At 37.7% G+C, this 20,251-nt stretch overlaps 1 protein-coding gene and 1 long non-coding RNA gene across 3 annotated transcripts in view; both read right to left on the reverse strand.

Moving 5' to 3' along the window:
• PPP1R1C (protein phosphatase 1 regulatory inhibitor subunit 1C) overlaps nt 1–20,251 on the reverse strand; it is a 117,786-nt gene that overhangs the window by 37,243 nt on the left and 60,292 nt on the right. The gene's annotated exons all lie outside the window — the stretch shown is intronic.
• LOC118012257 lies at nt 5,536–15,698 on the reverse strand. Its single transcript, XR_004679655.1, has 3 exons — nt 15,687–15,698; nt 12,441–12,452; nt 5,536–5,548 (listed from the first exon to the last, which is right to left on the reverse strand). It is a non-coding gene; the product is annotated as an uncharacterized LOC118012257 (long non-coding RNA).

Below are 20,251 nucleotides of genomic sequence, written 5' to 3' on the forward strand. Positions count from 1 at the left end.
CTGAGGCCAGGATTGTAAAATGTCTGGACAGAATCCATGCCAGATCACCATGCCTTTGTTTACATCTTATAGATTAGAAGCATAGTAAATATTTTCCTTTTCCCCCCCAAAGCTTCTCCTTTCTCTATAATAAAGCTAGCTCACATGCAGAACTACTAAGCCCTCTTTATTGTATATTATAGCACATATTTTTTCATTAAATCATTAAATAGACGTAATATCTGAGTTAAAGGAAATGTAGTTATTTTTCTGTCCTCTGAATTACATATGTGTGTGTGTGTGCATTTATTGTGATTTACTCTGTGACTGTATTATGCTACTTCTCATCTGGGGAATATTAAAGAAGCCTGACCTGGAAGGGAGAAAAGAGAGTATAACAAGTTAATTGCTCTCATGGTACACTCAATAGGGCCAAAAGGTTGATTAGATAATATAACAAAGAAGGAGGAGTTATAAATGCTGAGGCTTTGAATCTTGGGAAATGAAGGACAGGTAAATGGGGTTGGTGATACCACTTATAAGAATTGAGGAATCCAGTGGTTCTCATTTGGGGTGAAATTGAGGGCAGTTTTAATTGGCTTGTGTGTAAGGTACAGGGGGCCACTGTACATATTTGTAACCGGGCATCTGTAATGTGGGTGAAACTGCCTGAGCTACAGATAAAGTTTTAGAAGTCAACCTATGAGTTGTCCTGTGAGGGGTGTAGTAGTTGAATAGTGCCCCCTAAAATTCATGTCCACTTGGACCCTCAGAATGAGACCTTATTTAGAAATAGGGTCTTTGCAAATGTAATTAAGATGAGGTCTTACTGGATTGGATACCAATACCCTCAGTCCAATGATTAGGGTCCTCATAAGAAGAGGGGGGGCACTCAGAGAGGACAGACCACGTGAAGACAGAGCCACAGGCTGGAGATGTGCTGCCACATGCCAAAGCACAGCTGAGGCCACCAGAAGCTGGAAGAGGCAAGGAATGATTCTTCCCTAGGCCTTTTCGTGGGAACATGACCCTGCTGATAATCTGGTTTCAGACTTCCGGGCCTTCCAATCTGTGAGAAAATAAATTTCTGTTGTTTTAAGCCATCGAGTTTGTGGTAATTTGTCAAGGCAGCCATAGGAAACTGATAAAAGCATACACTTTTATATCAGCATTTTATCAGGGAAGACAGAGAAGCAGAGATAAGGCATCCCACGTACTCTCTCAAGGTCACAGTGCCAAATAGACCTAGAATTCAAACCCAGGTTTTCTGACTTCAGAGTTCTGCACTTAACCACTACCTGTTCGGCCTCTATTATTTTTTATTACCTAATAAAGAGTGACCTAGCCTGTGCACATAGAACTAGAGACAGCACAACTCTCCCTAGAGGTAAACTGTCACTCAGAAAATATAAACACGAGGCTCGAACCACTTTTCCCTATCCTGCTATTTGATTGTGAAACCACTATTTACTGTCTTGTCAAACCTAATAGAGTAAAATAAACACTTTTACTGCATATGTAGCAAAAGAGAGCTATCAAAGATATGAATTTATGTGTAATAATCTATGACAAACTCTACAACTCATTACCTAAATCCTCTTCATCAGAATATACTGTTTACCTAGCTTTACTTTTATAGCCCAATTTAATAGGTTTCTGGGACCTACAATTCCGTAGGGTCAACTATACTTCTGACCTTGTCTCCATATCAAAAGAAAAAAAAAAAAAGAGGATTGGATTGTAGATTGTGTAACCATAGTGAAATCAAATCACATTAACTTTTTTCAATAGAAGTTATATGTTTTATATGATTGAACATATGTTATGTGGCCACACTTTTAGAATTTTTGGAAGGGACGTTGTTTCTCTTTGACACTCTCTGGATCATTTGTTCACTGGAGGAGAAACCCAAATTTCTTAGTAATAGTGGTAACTACAATTAATATATATCTGCTACACGCCAGGCACTATACATACATGACTTTACTTAGCCTTCTGAGGCTAAACAATGACTCTCCGAGAATTTTATCTCCATATTATAGATGTGAACAAGAAAGAGCAGAGAAAATAAATAACTTGAAGAAGACTACACAGATTTTGTCAAACCTGGGATTCAAGATCATGTTTCTCCAACTTCTGACCTCCCTTTTTTGACTACTGTTAGCCTACAATACCAAATGAAGATGCACAGGACTTTAATTGATCAGTTCGAAAAAGATGTTTATTTCTTTACATCTTTCACTTGCCACCCCTCTAGATGGAATAAGGGTAACGTAAGGCCCCCTGTGAATAATGCCCCGACTTATGGAGGGATAGAGCTATTAAGGTGGACCTGATAGCTCATGAATCTTACTTTTGTTGGAGTTGTCCAGAAAAATTACCTGCCTACTGTTCTAAAGCCTGCTTTTTATTGCAGAGAGTAAGATCGTACAGGCACACAATGGTAGAATGATTAAAAACAGAGTGAGAAGGGTGGCTCACAGCTTAAGAAACATAAAAATAAGGAGCCTTTCTGTTGCTGATTTCTTTAGTTTAATGCCCTTGCATACCTGAAATGACACATTTTTCTCTTAAGAGGCTCTAGTTCATAACATTGTCTATTGTACTTTTAAAACTTTGTGAACCAGCAGAGGGAGCTATAGGGTCACAAGCAGTTTTTTTCTTTTTAAAATGATGTAATAAGTACTGAATGTGAAGCTCTTCTTTCTGGTTTCATTGCCAATGAAGAAAATATGACCCTCCCCCCTTTCCCATATAGTGTTTATTTAAGGGATCAAAATACTCCTGGGGGGGTGTCTACTGGTCAATTACCAGGGGTAGAACAGAACATTATTTACACAGCACACACTGGAGTGGCTCCATGGGATCTGTTCTGTTCTATTGAGTAATTATATAATTACGTGAAAAATATATTTATCTCAGAGATCAGAAGGGATTAAAATGTCTGTCTGGAAAACTAGGAATGCTGATATAAATGAAAAGAATTCTTTGGTTTGGCTTTACAAGTAAAACATGGGACCTATGGTGATTCAACAATTAATTAATCTTAATATGATGAAAGAAAGCTTTGGCATTAACAAGGCCTTGCAATATTTACTTTTGGAATATTTTTCATTGCTAACTTTAATAAATTGATAAATTAATTAAATTTTTTTGCATTAAAATGAAGGCTATGCGGGTGTTTCTCCATTTTATCTTGGTTCAGCTCTTAGAAAATATATCTGAATCCAAAAAATTCATTTAAGTTTATGACATTTTAAGTTATTCAAAAACAAATAGCATACTGTAGCAATGTTTAAGTAATATGAAATTTGAAACATATTTTGTCACACTTTGGGATTCCTTGAGGTTATAAAGCACGGTTCTAGTTTTCATTTTTCAAGTGTGTATTCATGTGCTTCTTAAAATTTGAACATAGACTAGAATTTTTAAAAGTTTTCATTACTTTTAGAACACATCTGTATGTCCAAGTAATTATAGATTAATTAAATAATAATCAAATGACATTTGCCTATCATCTTCTAAGAAAGCCCAAAGTAAAATTACTTCTATTATTATTTTTTCATAATGCTTAGGATGAGTAAGACAGGTACAAAGGAGTATGTAGGGATCAACATTATCATATAGGCTAAGATTCTTTGGCAAAGGAATCTCCTTCCCATATTTCTTCATGCTAGAATTTGCAGGTGTATTATAAAAACCCAGTTGAATTTAAATGTTGAAGAAAATAGCATAAGCAGGATACTATAGGCATATGTAATTGGGAAAGATCAACAGAAAAACATTTTGGAGGAAAGTACTGCATAAGTGCCAATTAGTTTATTGTTTAGAGGAGAAATTACATCAAGGAGTAATAGTAGGGTTGGAAGATTTAAAAAAAAAAACAACTCTGATCAACTTCATTAGCCATCAAGGCTTAAAGCATGAAAGGGGAGCAGTGCCGGAGGGAAATTTCAACTCCAATAATCCTTTCCTCCATTCTTCTAACCTAATGTTTACATGTGTCCTTTCTTCCACAACATCAAAAGTAAGGGCAGGTATTTTTTTCTTGTGCGTTTTAAGAAGATGAGCAGATGGAAGGAGAGGACCTCTCTTCTTGCCCCATTCTTCTAGAACTTCAAAATCCTTGATAGTCACTGTTGGAGACACTAACCACTGCCCCAAAAGATCTAGACTAATTCCCACAATAATAGAATAAATGTTTTCAAAAAAAAAAAAGAATAAATGTTTTCAAGGCAAACATCAAAATAATAAATAGAACTATTTATAACAGTCATTATAAATGCATACTAAAAATACATTTTTAATCACTTTTCAAAACTTTTTTTTTTCCCCCGTACAGACTCTGTATTGAGACCTGTTGTTACACAAGGTAAGGGTCATCATACGGTGGTGATTTTCAATATATGAATATGTTTATTTTTCATGTAAGTACGATAAGAGGCAAAACTGATAATCTAGAGATTATCAAATGAACCATCTTCAAAATTTTAACTGCAATGCTTTGACTTCATAGTTTCACATGAAATGGAGAGAATCTTGCTCAGGGTCAAGAGTCAACAAGAATTTTAAATGAAGTGATATAGTCCTCCAAGTATCATAGTATGGAAGAAAGATTTATTATTACTCTATTAATTATTTCCTGAAATAGTCCATAAAAAGAGCATTTCAGTGTGGTTATCTGTGGTTACAAATCCTGATGGCATTGGCAATTTCGCTCCAGACTGCTCACCACTACAAAATAAAAAATAAAAACACTTCCTATTGTTTCAGAGTGACCCTTTTAACTTTCCAAACCAGATGAAATTCTTTGTAGGGACTGGAAGAAAACTTGAAAGTTGGTCTTCACCTTTAGATTTCTGAGAAAGATTTTAAAGGAAACCTCTGCTGCCCATAGGAGGTAAGGTGCTTACCTAGGAACATTGCTTAAGTAGGCCAACTTTGTTTTCACACCCTTCCGAAGGTCCTGGAATGACTAGAATGCCAGTGTAGGAGCTGCTGAGCTCTAGATCTCTCCCCATCTCCTGTCATCTCACACCCTCATTAACCCAGTCATCACTCTTCAAGACAACAAGAGTGGGTAGGCACCAAGGCTTCAGAAAAAGGAAGGATGACAGAATGTATGCATTTGTATTGCTGTGGAATGAGAATCACATACCACATTGAATACAAACTATTTTTTTTTAAAAGCAGGATCTAAAATCTTTCATTGTGTAGTTTCACTTTCCTGTGTTTTAAAATACATATTATAGGGGCACCTGGGTGGCTCAGTCATTAAGCGTCTGCCTTCGGTTCAAGTCATGATCCCAGGGTCCTGGGATCGAGCCCCGCATCCGGCTCCCTTCTCCATGGGAAGCCTGCTTCTCTCTCTCCCACTCCCCCTGCTTGTGTTCCCTCTCTCACTGTCTCTCTGTCAAGTAAATAAATAAAATCTTTAAAAAAAAGAAAATAAAATACATATTATAATTAAAACAGTACGAGTTTTTCCTTAGTGACTCCAGCCCACTGTTTTGGTCATCTTTTGTCCCACGCAATGCTGTAGTCGTGTACATTTGCAGTGCTTCTGCTTCTTCCCTGCTCAGACGGCTCTCGTAGCTCTTGTAGTCATTTTACTTGTTACTTCTCCTGCTTACTTCTTTCCTTTCTTTCATTTGACTCTAGACTGCCAGGATCTAGGAGGACCAATACACTATCAAGAATTAAATATTTAGGGCGCCTGGGTGGCTCAGATGGTTAAGCGTCTGCCTTCGGCTCAAGTCATGATCCCGGGGTCCTGGGATCGAGTCCCACATTGGGCTCCCGGCTCAGCGGGGAGCCTGCTTCTCCCTCTGACCCTCTCCCCTCTCATGCTGTTTCTCTCTCGCTTGCTCTCTAAAAGATAAATAAAATCTTTTAAATAAATAAATAAATAAATAAATAAATAAATAAATAAATAAATAAAATAAAGAATTAAATATTTAACAATAGACTCAGCAACAGCCTCAGATGGAGAAGAGACAGGATGACGTCATTTCAAACGCTCACAGTCCTTTGTCAATTCTAGTCTAGCTGTATGTAAAGCTAAGATGTCTTTTGGCTGTTAACCTGATGGAAACATGTGAGAGCCTTGCCCTATGACGGCTTCTTAGACATAAGATATCAATAAGATAATTTTTTAAGGATTTTTCTTTTTAATTTTTAAGTAATCTCTACATTCAACGTGGGGCTGGAACTCACAGCCCCAAGGTCAAGAGTTACATGCTCTATGGACTGAGCCAGGCTTCAATAAGATAATTTTAAGTTTGGTTTTGAGAATAAAATCTTACAAAGTTACTCAAGAGTGCAGTGAGTAAAATTTCTGTAAAAGACGACGTATAAGGAAAGCACAGCATGGTTCTCATTGGTGATTATTCCAGAAAGTAGGGATTATCATGCCATTTTTATCTTGTAGGCCTAGTAATTTCCTGAAACTGTAACCTTTGGACATTCTTTCTTCTACTTGGTATTTTGTCCTTTAATGAAAAAAACCAAAATAGTAAACCGCCCTCAAAATTTGACCTAGGGTCATTTGTTTAAAGTAACACACAGCTCAGAGCTTAGCACGGAGTTTGAGTTAAATAAATATTTGTATACTGATTGACAGCAATGCTGATACCTCTGTTAGCCTATAATAAACATGCCACAGAAAGAGTACAGCCAGCTCTGGCAACTGAAATGTGGGATATTTGGTCACGAGGATCTTTTGGAAAAGGAATTAATGAAACTTTAAAAAATTATCTTGAGATTCAGACCTTTTTTTTAAAGGTTTAGACAAGAATGTAAGGTTTTTGTTTTTTGTGGTTTTTTTTTTTGGTTTTTAAGAATGTAAGGTTTTATAAGGGAAAATGTTTAGAAAAGTTTCATAGACTGGCACAAATTTGTAAAGAATATAATCCTATCTTAAACTTGCCCCACTAAGCACTAGTTTCTCAATTTATCTTGACATTTTTATAATATAACACATTACTAATTGGATTTTCATTAACTTTTTTTGGAAGATGATATGGTGACTATTTTGGCTTCTCACAAGTCATAGCTATTATTTAGAAAGTCTAAATGCAGTAAAGAAAAAGAAAGTGAGGTTGGTACTAGTAGTTAGCCATTCTTATATAAATAAGAGCATTGGAAACAGGCAGATGAACTGAGGCAAATAAAATCTAAGGTAGACTGACCTTTAAAAATTAGCCCTGTAAATCAACTTCTTTGTTCCTTCCCCCTGCCCCCTATTTTCAAAGCACTCAAGAGAACATGGTAACATATCATGGAATTTTAGAAATTGTCCAAAAGTCCTTTGATGTCTTGGGATAAATTCCCAACACATGAGCACATGACACACAGGACCTTTGTTTGACAAGTGCCCACCATCTCTCCACACATTCTACCCCCAGCTTCACAACGTTACAGGTTCACAAGCCCTTTCACATTCTGTGCCTCCCCATCTGCTCCACCCTTTGCCTGGAATCCACCCCTCAGGCTTCTCTACGAAAATCTTGTTGAATCCCTCAACTAACAGGTGATGTTTATCTCTTCTTCGAAGTCTTCACTATCTGTGACAGGGTGAGCTAGCGATTTCCTCCTCTGCATCTAAATACTGCTGTCCAAAGCAAGAAAGAATGTCCAATTGAAAAAAAGATAGTCTCTTCAACAAATGGTGTTAGGAAAATTGGACAGCCACATGCAGAAGAATGAAACTGGACCATTTCCTTACACCACACACAAAAATAGACTCAAAATGGATGAAAGACCTAAATGTGAGACAGGAATCCATCAAAATCCTTGAGGAGAACACAGGCAGCAACCTCTTCAACTTCAGCTGCAGCAACTTCTTCCTAGAAACATCCATCACCAAAGGCAAGAGAAGCAAGGGCAAAAATGAACTATTAAGACTTCATCAAGATGAAAAGCTTTTGCATAGCAAAGGAAACAGTCAACAAAACCAAAAGACAACCGACAGAATGGGAGAAGATATTTGCAAATGACATACCAGATAAAGGGCTAGTATCCAAAATCTATAGAGAACTTATCAAACTCAACACCCAAAGAACAAATAATCCAAGCAAGAAATGGGCAGAAGACATGAAAAAACATTTCTCCAAAGAAAACATACGGATAGCCAACAGACACACGAAAAAATGTTCAACATCACTCGGCATCAGGGAAATTGAAATTAAAACCTCAATGAGATACCACCTCACACCAGTCAGAATGGCTAAAATTAACAAGTCAGGAAACAACAGATGTTGGCGATGATGCAGAGGAAGGGGAACCGTCCTACACTGTTGGTGGGAATGCAAGCTGGTGCAGCCACTCTGGAAAACAGTATGGAGGTTCCTCAAAAAGTTGAAAATAGAGCTACCCTACGACCCAGCAATTGCACTACTGGATATTTACCCCAAAGGTACAAATGTAGTGATCCGAAGGGGTATGTGCACCCCAATATTTATAGCAGCAATGTCCACAATAGCCAAACTATGGAAAGAGCCAAGATGTCCATGAACAGATGAATGGATAAAGAAGGTATGGTATATATATATATATATATATATATATATATATATATATAGTGGAGTATTATGCAGCCATCAAAAAAATGAAATCTTGCCATTCGCAATGACGTAGATGGAACTAGAGGGTATTATGCTAAGTGATATAAGTCAATCAGAGAAAGACAATTATCATATGATCTCACTGATATGAGGAATTTGAGAAACAAGACAGAGGATCATAGGGGAAGGGAGGGAAAAATGAAACAAGACGAAACCAGAGAGGGAGACAAACCATAAGAGACTCTTAATCTCAGGAAACAAACTGAGGGCTGCTGGAGTGGAGGGGGGTGGGTGGGATGGGGTGGCTGCGTGATAGACATTGGGGAGTGTATGTGCTATGGTGAGTGCTGTGAATTGTATAAGACTGATGAATCACAGATCTGTACCCCTGAAACAAATAATATATATTAATAAAAATAAATAAATGAAAAAAATACTGCTGTCCATATAATGTTATGGAACTTATCGTTACTTCTTTTTTTTTTTTTAAAGATTTTATTTATTTATTTGACAGAGAGAGAGACAATAAGAGAGGGAACACAGCAGGGGGAGTGTGAGAGGGAGAAGCAGGCTTCGCACTGAGCAGAGAGCCCGATGTGGGGCTCAATCCCAAGACCCTGGGATCATGACCTGAGCCGAAGGCAGACGCTCAATGACCGAGCCACCCAGGCACCCAACTTATTGCTACTTCTTTTTTTTTTTTTAAAGATTTTATTTATTTATTTGAGAGAGAGAGAATGAGAGAGAGCACATGAGAGGGGGGAGGGTCAGAGGGAGAAGCAGACTCCCGGCCGAGCAGGAAGCCCGATGCGGGACTCGATCCAGGGACTCCAGGATCATGACCCGAGCTGAAGGCAGTCGCTTAACCAACTGAGCCACCCAGGTGCCCCTTATCGTTACTTCTTACACAACTTACTTTTTCACTTGACTACATTTTTCCTAAGTACAGAGACTGCATTTAACTCATTCTGAACTAACAGAGCCTAATATATGACCTGGAAGAGAGTAGGCATTTTATACGTGGTTGTAGAACGAATAAGTGAGTGAATAAAATATACACCAGAAATTTATAATTTTTTTCCATATGGCTAAAATTAAGCTATTAAATTCACATTTTTAAACCAGAAAGATTATTCACTCACTGATTCAGCATTTACTAAGAGCCTTCTGCAAGACAAATGGAAGACAAATAAGACATTGGTTGTGTCCTCAAGGAATTCTGTCTAGTTAAGTGGGATTACAGATACATACAAATAGGTGTGTATAATGTATTCTGAGTCTCGAACTACCACAGCTCAAAGAATTTAGAAGTGGGGGCGGGGAACAGAAAAAAAAAGCGTTTTATGCAAATGAAGCTTCAGAGCAAATGCTCAGGCTAGAAACCATGTATTATTTTCAAGGAACTCAGTACAGTTCAGCATTGCAGGGGCCTGAAATACAAGAGGCAGGAGGTGGGGCTAGACAGGTATGAGGCGTCAGATCTTACACAGTCCTCCACATTCTTTCCAGGGCCTTATTCTAAAGGAATTGGTACACATTTGAAAGGTCATAAAACAAAATGTCATGGGGTCAGATTTGTGTGGTCAGTTGTCAGGGGTTAGAGGAAAGGTGGATTGGAGAGAGACAAGATAAAGGCAAGCTTAGTCTGAGTACAAAATTGTTATTATATAGGGACCTATAAGGTGAGCCTAAAATACAAAATAATTAAAAACAAAGGTGCTACGCATTCCGTAGGACCTTTGGCAAAAAAGATCTTATAAAAACTTTCCATTAAGTTATGAGGTTGAGGGATCACTGGATTTTATTAGGGTAAACAGGATGGGTACAGTAAATGGAAAACATGAGGCCTATTGTTATTCTAACAAAAAAGCAAAAAAGGCTCATGTCACAAGTTAGCCTTGTAAAGAAGAATGACATTTAACATGGGAACCCTGCTCTTCTGTGAACCTCACTTTCCTCTAAAATAAAAGATCCTGCTTATCTTATAAGCTTGCTGTAAAAACAAATAGATTATACAAAAACATGTACGTTGCAGCACTACACAAGTATAAGGTGTTATAAATGTTACTTCTTTAAATCTCTGATTTAAGTAAAGCAAATAACCAATCTCCAAGAAGACTGCATATCTAACTCCACATCCATAAAACAGCAATACAAATGTCATCCCAGAAACATTGTATTAGGTTTTAAATGAAGGAAGGCAAGCCCATAAAGACAACATCTGCTCTTAGGCGCTGTTTTTTCTTCCCAGAATTTCCATTAGCATTAATAAGAGTGGAGAGTGTACATCTGTATGCTCATAGTGTAGCATTAACCCTCCTAAATGCTAATGGATATGATTCACATACATTTCTGCAGAGCAAGAAATAGATTTCTCTATTTTTAGTAACTACCTACTGATGCATACATACATTTTACAGTATACTGACTCAAACAGAAAATAAAATTGTAACGTGAGGGCTTCTTGGAGAAAAGGTGATTCTAAGACTGGGGCAGGAAATACACAAATGAGCCTGGAGGATCTTGAAGTGCCAGAAGGTAAGAATATGCTAAAACAAACAAACAAACAAATGAATAAAACAACAACAAAACCCCCATAATAATGGGTATGTCCAAGGGAATAGGGATTAACCAGAAAAACTCCCTAGACCCAAACCTGGAACAATTTGTGCAACAAAATAAAGTCGTGCTGATTTATAATCTAAAGTATAAAATAAATATCCATGACTCCATACTGATAAAAATAAGTGATTGAATAAATAAAGGGAGGAGAAGAAACAAATGTCCTGTGCAGAAAAATTCCAAATAATTTATACATTTCCTTCAAGAAGGCGGAATACAACCTCTCCCTCATTAAGTGTGAACTACATGTGGGGACTTCATTCCAAAGAGTACAGGATGGAAAGGAAGTAAAAAACAGTAACTTTCCCGTAGAGCATCTTGGCAAATGCCACCTCCAGTCAGTGATCAAGGTCAACAACAACAGTGGTAAGTCAGGGTAACTGTAGGTACCTTGGATACCATGTGATGAAAAGGTATATCTGCAGTCTTTCTCCCCAAAACCCACAAACCCAGTCTAATCAGGAGAAAATCATCAGACAAATCCCAATAGAAGAACCTTTTAGAAAATACCTGCCCAGTATTATTCAAAACTGTCAAAGTCATCAAAAATAAGGAAAGTCTGAGAAACTCTCACAACCAAGGGGAGCCTAAGAAGACTTGATAACTAAATGTAATATGGTGTCCTGGATGGGTTGCTAGCACAGAAAAAGGACATTAGGTAAAAATTAAACAATAGTAAATAAAATATGGACTTTAGTTAATAATAATGTATCAATATCAGTTTATTAATTATAAAAAATATACTATATTAATATATGGTATAAACCCAGTAGGGGAAACTGAATGCAGGGCCCATGGGATCTCCGTATTATCATCATAATTCTTCTGAAAATCTAAAACTGTCCTAAAATATAAAGTTTATTTTTAAAGTATAATTTGAGCTGGAAATTACTGCTTTAAAAGTAACCTTCTTAAGAGGAAAGACAAAGATGTGAACCAGAACTTTTAAAATGGAATCAAATGCACAAGGATTTCCAAATGCTTTGGAAAGTGTTGTCTTCATAGTCCATTAGTGGGACCTCTTTAAACTTTGTATTGCAGCAGAGGTCCCATGCAGGATTTCACTCTCTACACTAGGCTGTCATCGTAAATGCTTTTCAAGTTCACATGAATAGGAGGAATGAAAATGGTGAGCTACGTATTCCACTTTTCCATGACCTGGTCTGTTTTACTCTCCAAGCATATGTGTACAGATAACTGTTCCTTCTGTGATATGAAAGTGGCTTCACTCTCCTGTCCCCCAGGCCTAGTGAGTCTTCTCAGATCTCTGATAACTCTGTCAAATCCCTGTTGAAGGATTCACTTGGATGTGCTCTACCTGTGTACTTCGGTGTTGCTTCCTTTAGATTGGTCTACCATTGGGAAGAGACTTTGCTTTTCATCTCTGTAGATACGACAGTTTATTGCAGTATTTGATACACAGTGGAAGCTCATATGTGATTTGTGGAAGAATATGATTAGTGTTTATACAACTGAATTTTACAATTTACATATTTGGAAATAATCTTGACACTGTATCTCAATGAATCTGTTCCAACCAAATGCAAAAGTTTATCTCCTTCCCTGCTTCTAAGATACGAGGCAATTTTTAAAGTTGCATATTATTTATACAACAATGTAAATTTAAAAGATTAATTTAAAAGTAGGTAAATATACACAAAAACACGAATGGAACCATATTGACAAATAGTGGTCTCCTTTTCAAAGTATAAGTAGTACCACATGAGATTAAGTTTCTTGTCCCAAATATTAAAGTTGCAATTTAATTCATCTAAGGTCCTTTAGGCCTCTCAACCTAATAATCACTGACAATGCTATAAAATATGAAGTCCACTCATACTTGCTGGCATTTTCCTCTTGCTTCACTCTCTCTCAGTGTTGAACTCAGAAAAAAAGACATCATAGTGGCTTTCAAGAAAGGGACAATCTCATATCAGTTTTCCACACTAACACCACCCTCTCCACTTAAAGATAAGAGGAAAGATGAACAAATACTTAGTGGAAGAAATTAAAGAGAAGTGAAGGAAGTGGATCTAGAAATAGAAACATACTTTTTTTTTTTTTTAAGAAATAAGCAAGACTTGTGTATCTTTAGAATGTTCCTTGTTATCTAGAAATCTGTTAAAATGTTTCTTGAATTGCATAAATAAACCCTACCCTACACAGTAAATAAATCAAATCAGCACAAACAAAAAAGCCAAGGTTTAGAAAGGCAAATGTGATGAATACCTGGAAAACACCCACAGAAGGACAGAAATGTTTTAAAAAGAATGTAGTATGGTAGAGATTGCCTGATGAGAAATTAAAAGATCTTGCAAATTCTCTCTCTGCCTTCAATTTTGACTGTGCAGGGGGTGATAAGAACAGGCTGATCTATTCCTTCTGAGTATTCTTTCAGTCACAATTATAACAGGCTTGATTTCAGGAGGAAAGAATTGGTTACAATTCAATATAATCATTGTTAATCTACCTTGGTTGGCTAATTATAGGCTGAATTTATATGATGTGATTCCTGCTCATCCTTCTGGCTAGACATATCTGTTGCATAATCTTTAGCAATCCCTAAATTCACCATTAACCATCACTTTGTTCTTATGCTTTTTTGAAATATAAGATTTATAAATTAAAAACAAATACTTCTGCAAGGGCTGTTAGCTGGGAAATGAGGGACACAGTGTCTGAGGTGAAATGAAGGAAAAGCCAGTTGGGTTTTGTTGAAAAGGAACTGAAAGGTCAAAGACTAGTTGCACAAATCCACCTGAGACAGGTGCAAATAAAAGTGGAGCAAATGTTGCAAAGCTGGGTAATCCACATGCTTATCAGATGGGCACTCTTAGGTGGATAGGCACCTTATAGGATTGGACACCTCTAACCCTGACTTTTCAATTCCCACCAGGGTAAGAGCAAAATCCTGGCATGTATTTCATTCTCCCCCAAGTCCTTTTCTCCCCCTTCCATCCCTCTCCTGGGTTCCTTCCTCCCTTCTCCCAGGCTCAGTGGAAATGGAAAAGGAGTGCACCTGACTCTTCATCCAGGGTTCAAAGAAGTATTCGAAGTAGTTCCTGCCTAGCCATGCCTGTTCTAAACATGCTCTTTTCACATATTGTTTTCTTATGTCTCTACAGCAATACTGTGGGGTAAGTATCATCAATATCTTACCGATGAGAAAAGAGAGGTTAAACTCCTTGACTTGCTGAAGCTGAAGAGTTAATAAACAGTGGCGCTGAGGTTTGAACCCTGATTGCTTGCCCCCCAAAGTCCATGTCCCTTCATGTTGGGTCCAGTAAAATTATTATGACCAATGGCTTTCCCTGATTTGAAGATTATCCTTCAGTTATTATTATAGGTCACATCCTTGCCACTGTCATCCACCACCCTCTAAAAACCTATTCAGCTTTTTTATGGTTTCCCATCCTAGGTTATTCCTTATTTGCATTTTTTGCTTAAGTATGAGAAGAGGCTGAGTTAAGATAAAATATTGAGATCACAACCATCCTTGGAGAAAATAAAATGTAGGAGTTCCAATGCTGCAAGCATTCAAAGACCTCTTTGACATACCAGAGGAACAACCTCTGGACACCAAAGTAACTAAAACTTTCTTTTAAAGAAATTACAAAGAATGAGAGGATCCTTTTTAGAAGTACACATAACATCTGACTTACTATGCATTAAAAATGGTAATGTAATACTAACAGAGCCTGCTATACAATGTAATTTTCAGTCAGCTGCTTCATTTCATGTTCAAATTTCCTTTTTAAATCAATAATTTGCTTTGCTTTCTTCAGTTGAAGGCATTTTTGCATTCCAGTAAAACACGCACACACACAAAATGAGGATGGAAATGAGTCAGCTATTTCCTGTCCCAAGACTCAAACCTACTTTTGCTTTTCTGGAAACGTGATTCAAGCTATCCAACAATAATTTAATTGGCTACGCTGTAAATTACAAGGCTGACCACCATATAAACACCAAAAAAGTGCACATGAGTATTCAGTAGTCAGCTGTCATTTTTCTGATAATCCTCAGAACTTTCTACTTACATAATGATAAAGCACTATATTACAAAGGGTAATAGAAAAGTCTGTTTTCTATGCAAACTTCAACTTCTGTCATTTCTATGCATCAAACACATTATAAATTTATGACTCATCTGTATAGATGAAAAAATGTAGTCAGCACAAAATATCTGAAACACAACAATGTATCTAACAATAGTGTTCATAATATCCTCTGGTTTTATGGGATGGAGTCCTGATATAGAAGTCTATTTGATAATTGGTTGAAAGGTGGCTTTCAGGGGGATTGATGTCAACTAGAGAGAGATACGTATGCTACTAGGCCCTGTTCTGTTTGATATGTTTTTCACAAATGTGGATAAAAATACCAAAGATAAGCTTATCTTATCTGTGGATGATACATGATTGAGATAAGAAATGGATGATAGAATCACAGTACAAAATATGACATATTCATGTGACAGCCTGATTCTAACAAGAGGAAATTCAATTGGGATGACAACACTGTCTTACTTTTTCGTTAAAAAAAGACGTATGTTAAAATGGGAAATGCATGGTGAGTAAGAGGGCTTAAAAGCAATACATAAAAAAGGCTTGGGGGCGCCTGGGTGGCTCAGCTGGTTAAGCGACTGCCTTTGGCTCAGGTCATGATCCTGGAGTCCTGGGATCGAGTCCCACATCGGGCTCCCTGCTCAACAGGGAGTCTGCTTCTCCCTCTGACCCTCTCCCCTCTCATGCTCTCTCTCTCTCATTCTCTCTCTCAAATAAATAAATAAAATCTTTTAAAAAAAAAAAAGGCTTGGAAGTTTTGAGTTTATAGTAAGTTCACTATTTTTCATCAATGCATATGGCTGCCAGAAAAAGTTAATAAGATTTTAGGTTGCATTATTAGAGTTAAATAATCTGGGAGGAAGGAGGTGATAGGCATAATGGAAGTCTCTGTTCTATTCCGATCAAACCACACTTAAATATAAGGTTGCTATTGAATGATGCAGTTCTAGAATAATATAGGCAAAGTGGAGCTTATTAGGAGATCAAGAAAGAATGTAAAAAAAAAAAAAACCCAGAATGGTAGGCATAACTGATATTGAGATATTTTAACCTTGAAAGACGTAAATTAAGGGTGAGGTGAGGACCCAATAAATATCCTGAAATATTTAGATAGTTGCAATTTTAAATTTTGCCACAAACAGTAACAAGATATAAAACAATACATGAATACAAATTTCTAGGGCCCTCAACAGAAAAAAGGTCTTTCTAATAGACCAGAGAAAAGGTAGATATCATTAGGAAATGACTGATTCACCAACACTTGTGCATTGGGTATATTTTTAAAAATTATTTAAAAATATATTTATAAGCATTGCTTATGTCCCAAGCATTATGTGAAGCCCTGCAGATATGGTAGTAAATAAAATAGACACTATCACTGTTGCCACAGACATTACTTGCAGTCTAGTTGAAGAGAGAGACATTAGTAAATAGCTGGACATCATATTTACTTGCTAGGAAAGAACTGTAGAGATTATAACGATCAATAGGGAGTTTATAGCTATAGAGAATTTAGATTGGAGGGTTAGCGAAAGCTCCTTTCAGAAACTGATCTTTAAGGACAGGGCTTGAATGATAAGTAGGAGTTCGCCAATAAAGAATGGGGATAAGAAGGAGGCAGGGAAGAACATTCTAGGTGAAGGGAAGAATGTGTGAATCTTTCCTGAACCAGCAAAGAGCTTGGTGTATTTCAGAAGCTGGCAGAATACCAGCATGTCTGGGACCTAGTCGGGGAGAGAAGAGGCAGATTGGAGCCATGGGCCAGTAAGCTTTGAAAACTTTGCTCTGGAATAGGGATTTTATCTAATGGAATTGGGGAGCTATTAAAGAGTTTTAACCAAGGAAATAGCATATAAAATTCACTTTGGCTACAGTATAGAAAACTCCTGGGAGGCAAGAAGAGAAAGACTAGATGTTGTTGAGTAACCAGTTACAGGCATAGCTTGATTTATTGTACTTCTCTTTATTGCACACTGTAGATACTGAGTTTTTTTTTTTTACAAATTGAAGGTTTGTGGCAACACTGCATTAAGCAAGTCTATTGGTACAATTTTTTCAATAGCATTTGCACACTTTGTGTCTTTGTATCACATTTTGGTAATTCTCACAATATTTCACACTTTTTCTTTTCTTTCTTTCTTTTTTTTTTTTTTTGAAGATTTTATTTATTTACTTGACAGAGAGAGACACAGCGAGAGAGGGAACACAAGCAGGGGAAGTGGGAGAGGGAGAAGCAGGCTTCCCACAGAGCAGGGAGCCTGATGTGGGGCTCGATCCCAGGACTCTGGGATCATGACCTGAGACGCTTAACGACTGAGTCACCCAGGTGCCCCTATTTCACACTTTTTCATTGTTATTATATTATGGTGATCTCTGATTAAGAATCTTTGACATTACTACTGTAATTGTTTTGGAGCGCCAGGAACTGTGCCTAAATGATGGTGAACTTAATTGAAAGGTGTGTGTTCTGATTAATTCACCGAACAGCTATTACCTACCTATCTCCCTCCTTCTCCTTGGGCCTCCCTATTCCCTGAGACACAACAATATTGAAATTAGGCCAATTAATAACCCTACAATGGCCTCTAAGTGCTCAAGTGAAAGGAAGGGCCGCAAGTCGCTCACGTTAAATCAAAAGTTAGACATGATTAAGCTTAGTGAGGAAGACATGTCAAAAGCCAAGATAGGTCAAAAGCTAGGCCTCTTGCGCCTAGTTAACCAAACTGTGAATGCAAAGGAAAGTTCTTAAAGGAAATTAAAAGTGCTACTCCAGTGAACACACACATGATAAAGAAGTGAGACAGTCTTACTGTTGATATGGAGAAAGTTTGAGTGGTCTGGATAGAAGATCAAACCAGCCTCAATATTCCCTAAACCAAAGCTTAATCCAGAGCAAGGCCTTAATTCTCTTCAGTTCTATGAAGGCTGAGAGAGGTGAGGAAGCTACAGAATAAAAGTTTGAGGTTGTTTTTTGTTTTGTTTTGTTTTGTTTTTAAGAGAGAGAGCACACAAGTTGGGGTAGGGGGTGGGCAGAGGGAGAAGGAGAGAGAATCTTAAGCAGGCTCCATGCCTAGCATGGAGCCCGATGTGGACTCCATCTCACGACCCTGAGATCATGACCTGAGCCGAAATCAAGAGTTGGATGCTTAACCGACTGAGCCACCCAGGTACCTCTGGTTTATGAGGTTTAAAGAAAGAAGCCATCTTGGGGCGCCTGGGTGGCTCAGTCGGTTGAGCGACTGCCTTCGGCTCAGGTCATGATCCCGGAGTCCCTGGATCGAGTCCTGCATCGGGCTCCCTGCTCGGCGGGGAGTCTGCTTCTCCCTCTGACCCTCCCCCCTCTCATGTGCTCTCTCTCTCTCATTCTCTCTGTCAAATAATAAATAAAATCTTTAAAAAAAAAAAAAAAAAAAGAAAGAAAGAAAGAAGCCATCTCCACAACATAAAAGAGGAAGATGAAGCAGCAAGTACTGATGTAGAAGCTGTAGCAAGTTATCCAGAAGATCTAGCCATGATAATTAATGACTAGAGATAATGGCTACGCTAAACAACAAATCTTCAATGTGGATGAAACAGCCTTCTGTTGGAAGAAGATGTCATCTAGGACTTCCACAGCTAGAGAGGAAGAGTCAATGCCTGGCTTCAAAGCTTCAAATGATAGGCTGACTCTCTTGTTACGGGCTATGTAGCTGGTGACTAAATTGAAGCCAGTGCTCATTTACCATTCTGACAATCCTAGGGCCCTTAAGAATTATGATAAATCTACTCTGCCTATACTCCATAAATGGAAAAACAAAGCATGAATGACAGCGTATCTGTTTATAAAATGGTTTACTTAATATTTTAAAGCCCACTATGAGAACTACTGCTCAGAAAAAAAAGATTCCTTTTAAAAGATTACTGCTCAATGACAATGCATTTGATCACACAAGATTTCTGATGGAGATGTACAAGATTAATGTTTTCATGCCTGCTAACACAATATCCATTCTGTAGCTCATGGGTCAAGGAGTAATTTTGACTTTTGAGTCTTATTAATTAAGAAATACATTTCATAAAGCTATAGCTGCCATAGAAAATGATTCCTCTGATAGATCTGAGTAAAGCAAATCAAAACTTTCTGGAAAGGATTCACTATTCTAGGTGCTACTGAGAACATTCGTGATTCATGGGAGGAGGTCAAAATATCAACATTAATAGGAGTTTGGAAAAAGTTGATTCCAATCCTCATGGATGACTTTGAGGGGGTTCAAGACTTCAGTGGAGGAAGTATCTGCAGATGAGGTGGGAACAGCAAAAGACTAGAATGACAAGTGGAGCCTGAAGATGTGACTGAATTGCTGGAATCTCATGATAAAACCTTAACAAATGAGGAGTTTCTTCTTATGGCTGAGCAAAGAAAGTAGTTTCTTAAGATGAAATCTATTCCTGATGAAGATGCTGTGAAGACTGTTGAAATGACAACAAAGGATTTAGAATACTCCATAAACTTAGTTGATAAAACAGTGGCAGGGTTTGAAAGGATTGACTTCAAGTTTGAAAGAAGTTCTATTGTGGGTAAAATGCTTTCAAACAGCAACACATGCTACAGAGAAATCATTTGTGAAAGGAAGAGTCCATTGATGTGGCAAACTTCACTGTTGTCCTATTTAAAGAAATTGCCACAAGGGTGCCTGGGTAGCTCAGTTGGTTAACCATCTGACTCTTGATCTTACCTCAGGTCATGACCTCTTAATGTAAGATCAAGCCCCTGGGATCGGCTCCATGCTCAGCAGGGAGTCTGCTAAAAATTCTCTCTCTCCCTCTTCCTCTGCCTCTCTCCCTGCTTGCACTCACTTGTGTGCCCTCTCTCTAAAATAAATAAATAAAAATCTTAAAAAAAAAAAAAGTAATTGCCACAGCCACCCCAGCCTTTGGCAACCGCCACCCTGATCAGTCAGCAACCATCAATATGGAGGCAAGACCCTCCACCAGCAAAAAGATTATAGCTTGCTGAAAATTCAGACGATGGTTAGTATT

The sequence above is a fragment of the Mirounga leonina genome, unplaced genomic scaffold, assembly GCF_011800145.1.
Source record: "Mirounga leonina isolate KUSES-001 unplaced genomic scaffold, KU_Mleo_1.0 Mir_151, whole genome shotgun sequence".
Taxonomy (NCBI): domain Eukaryota; kingdom Metazoa; phylum Chordata; class Mammalia; order Carnivora; family Phocidae; genus Mirounga; species Mirounga leonina.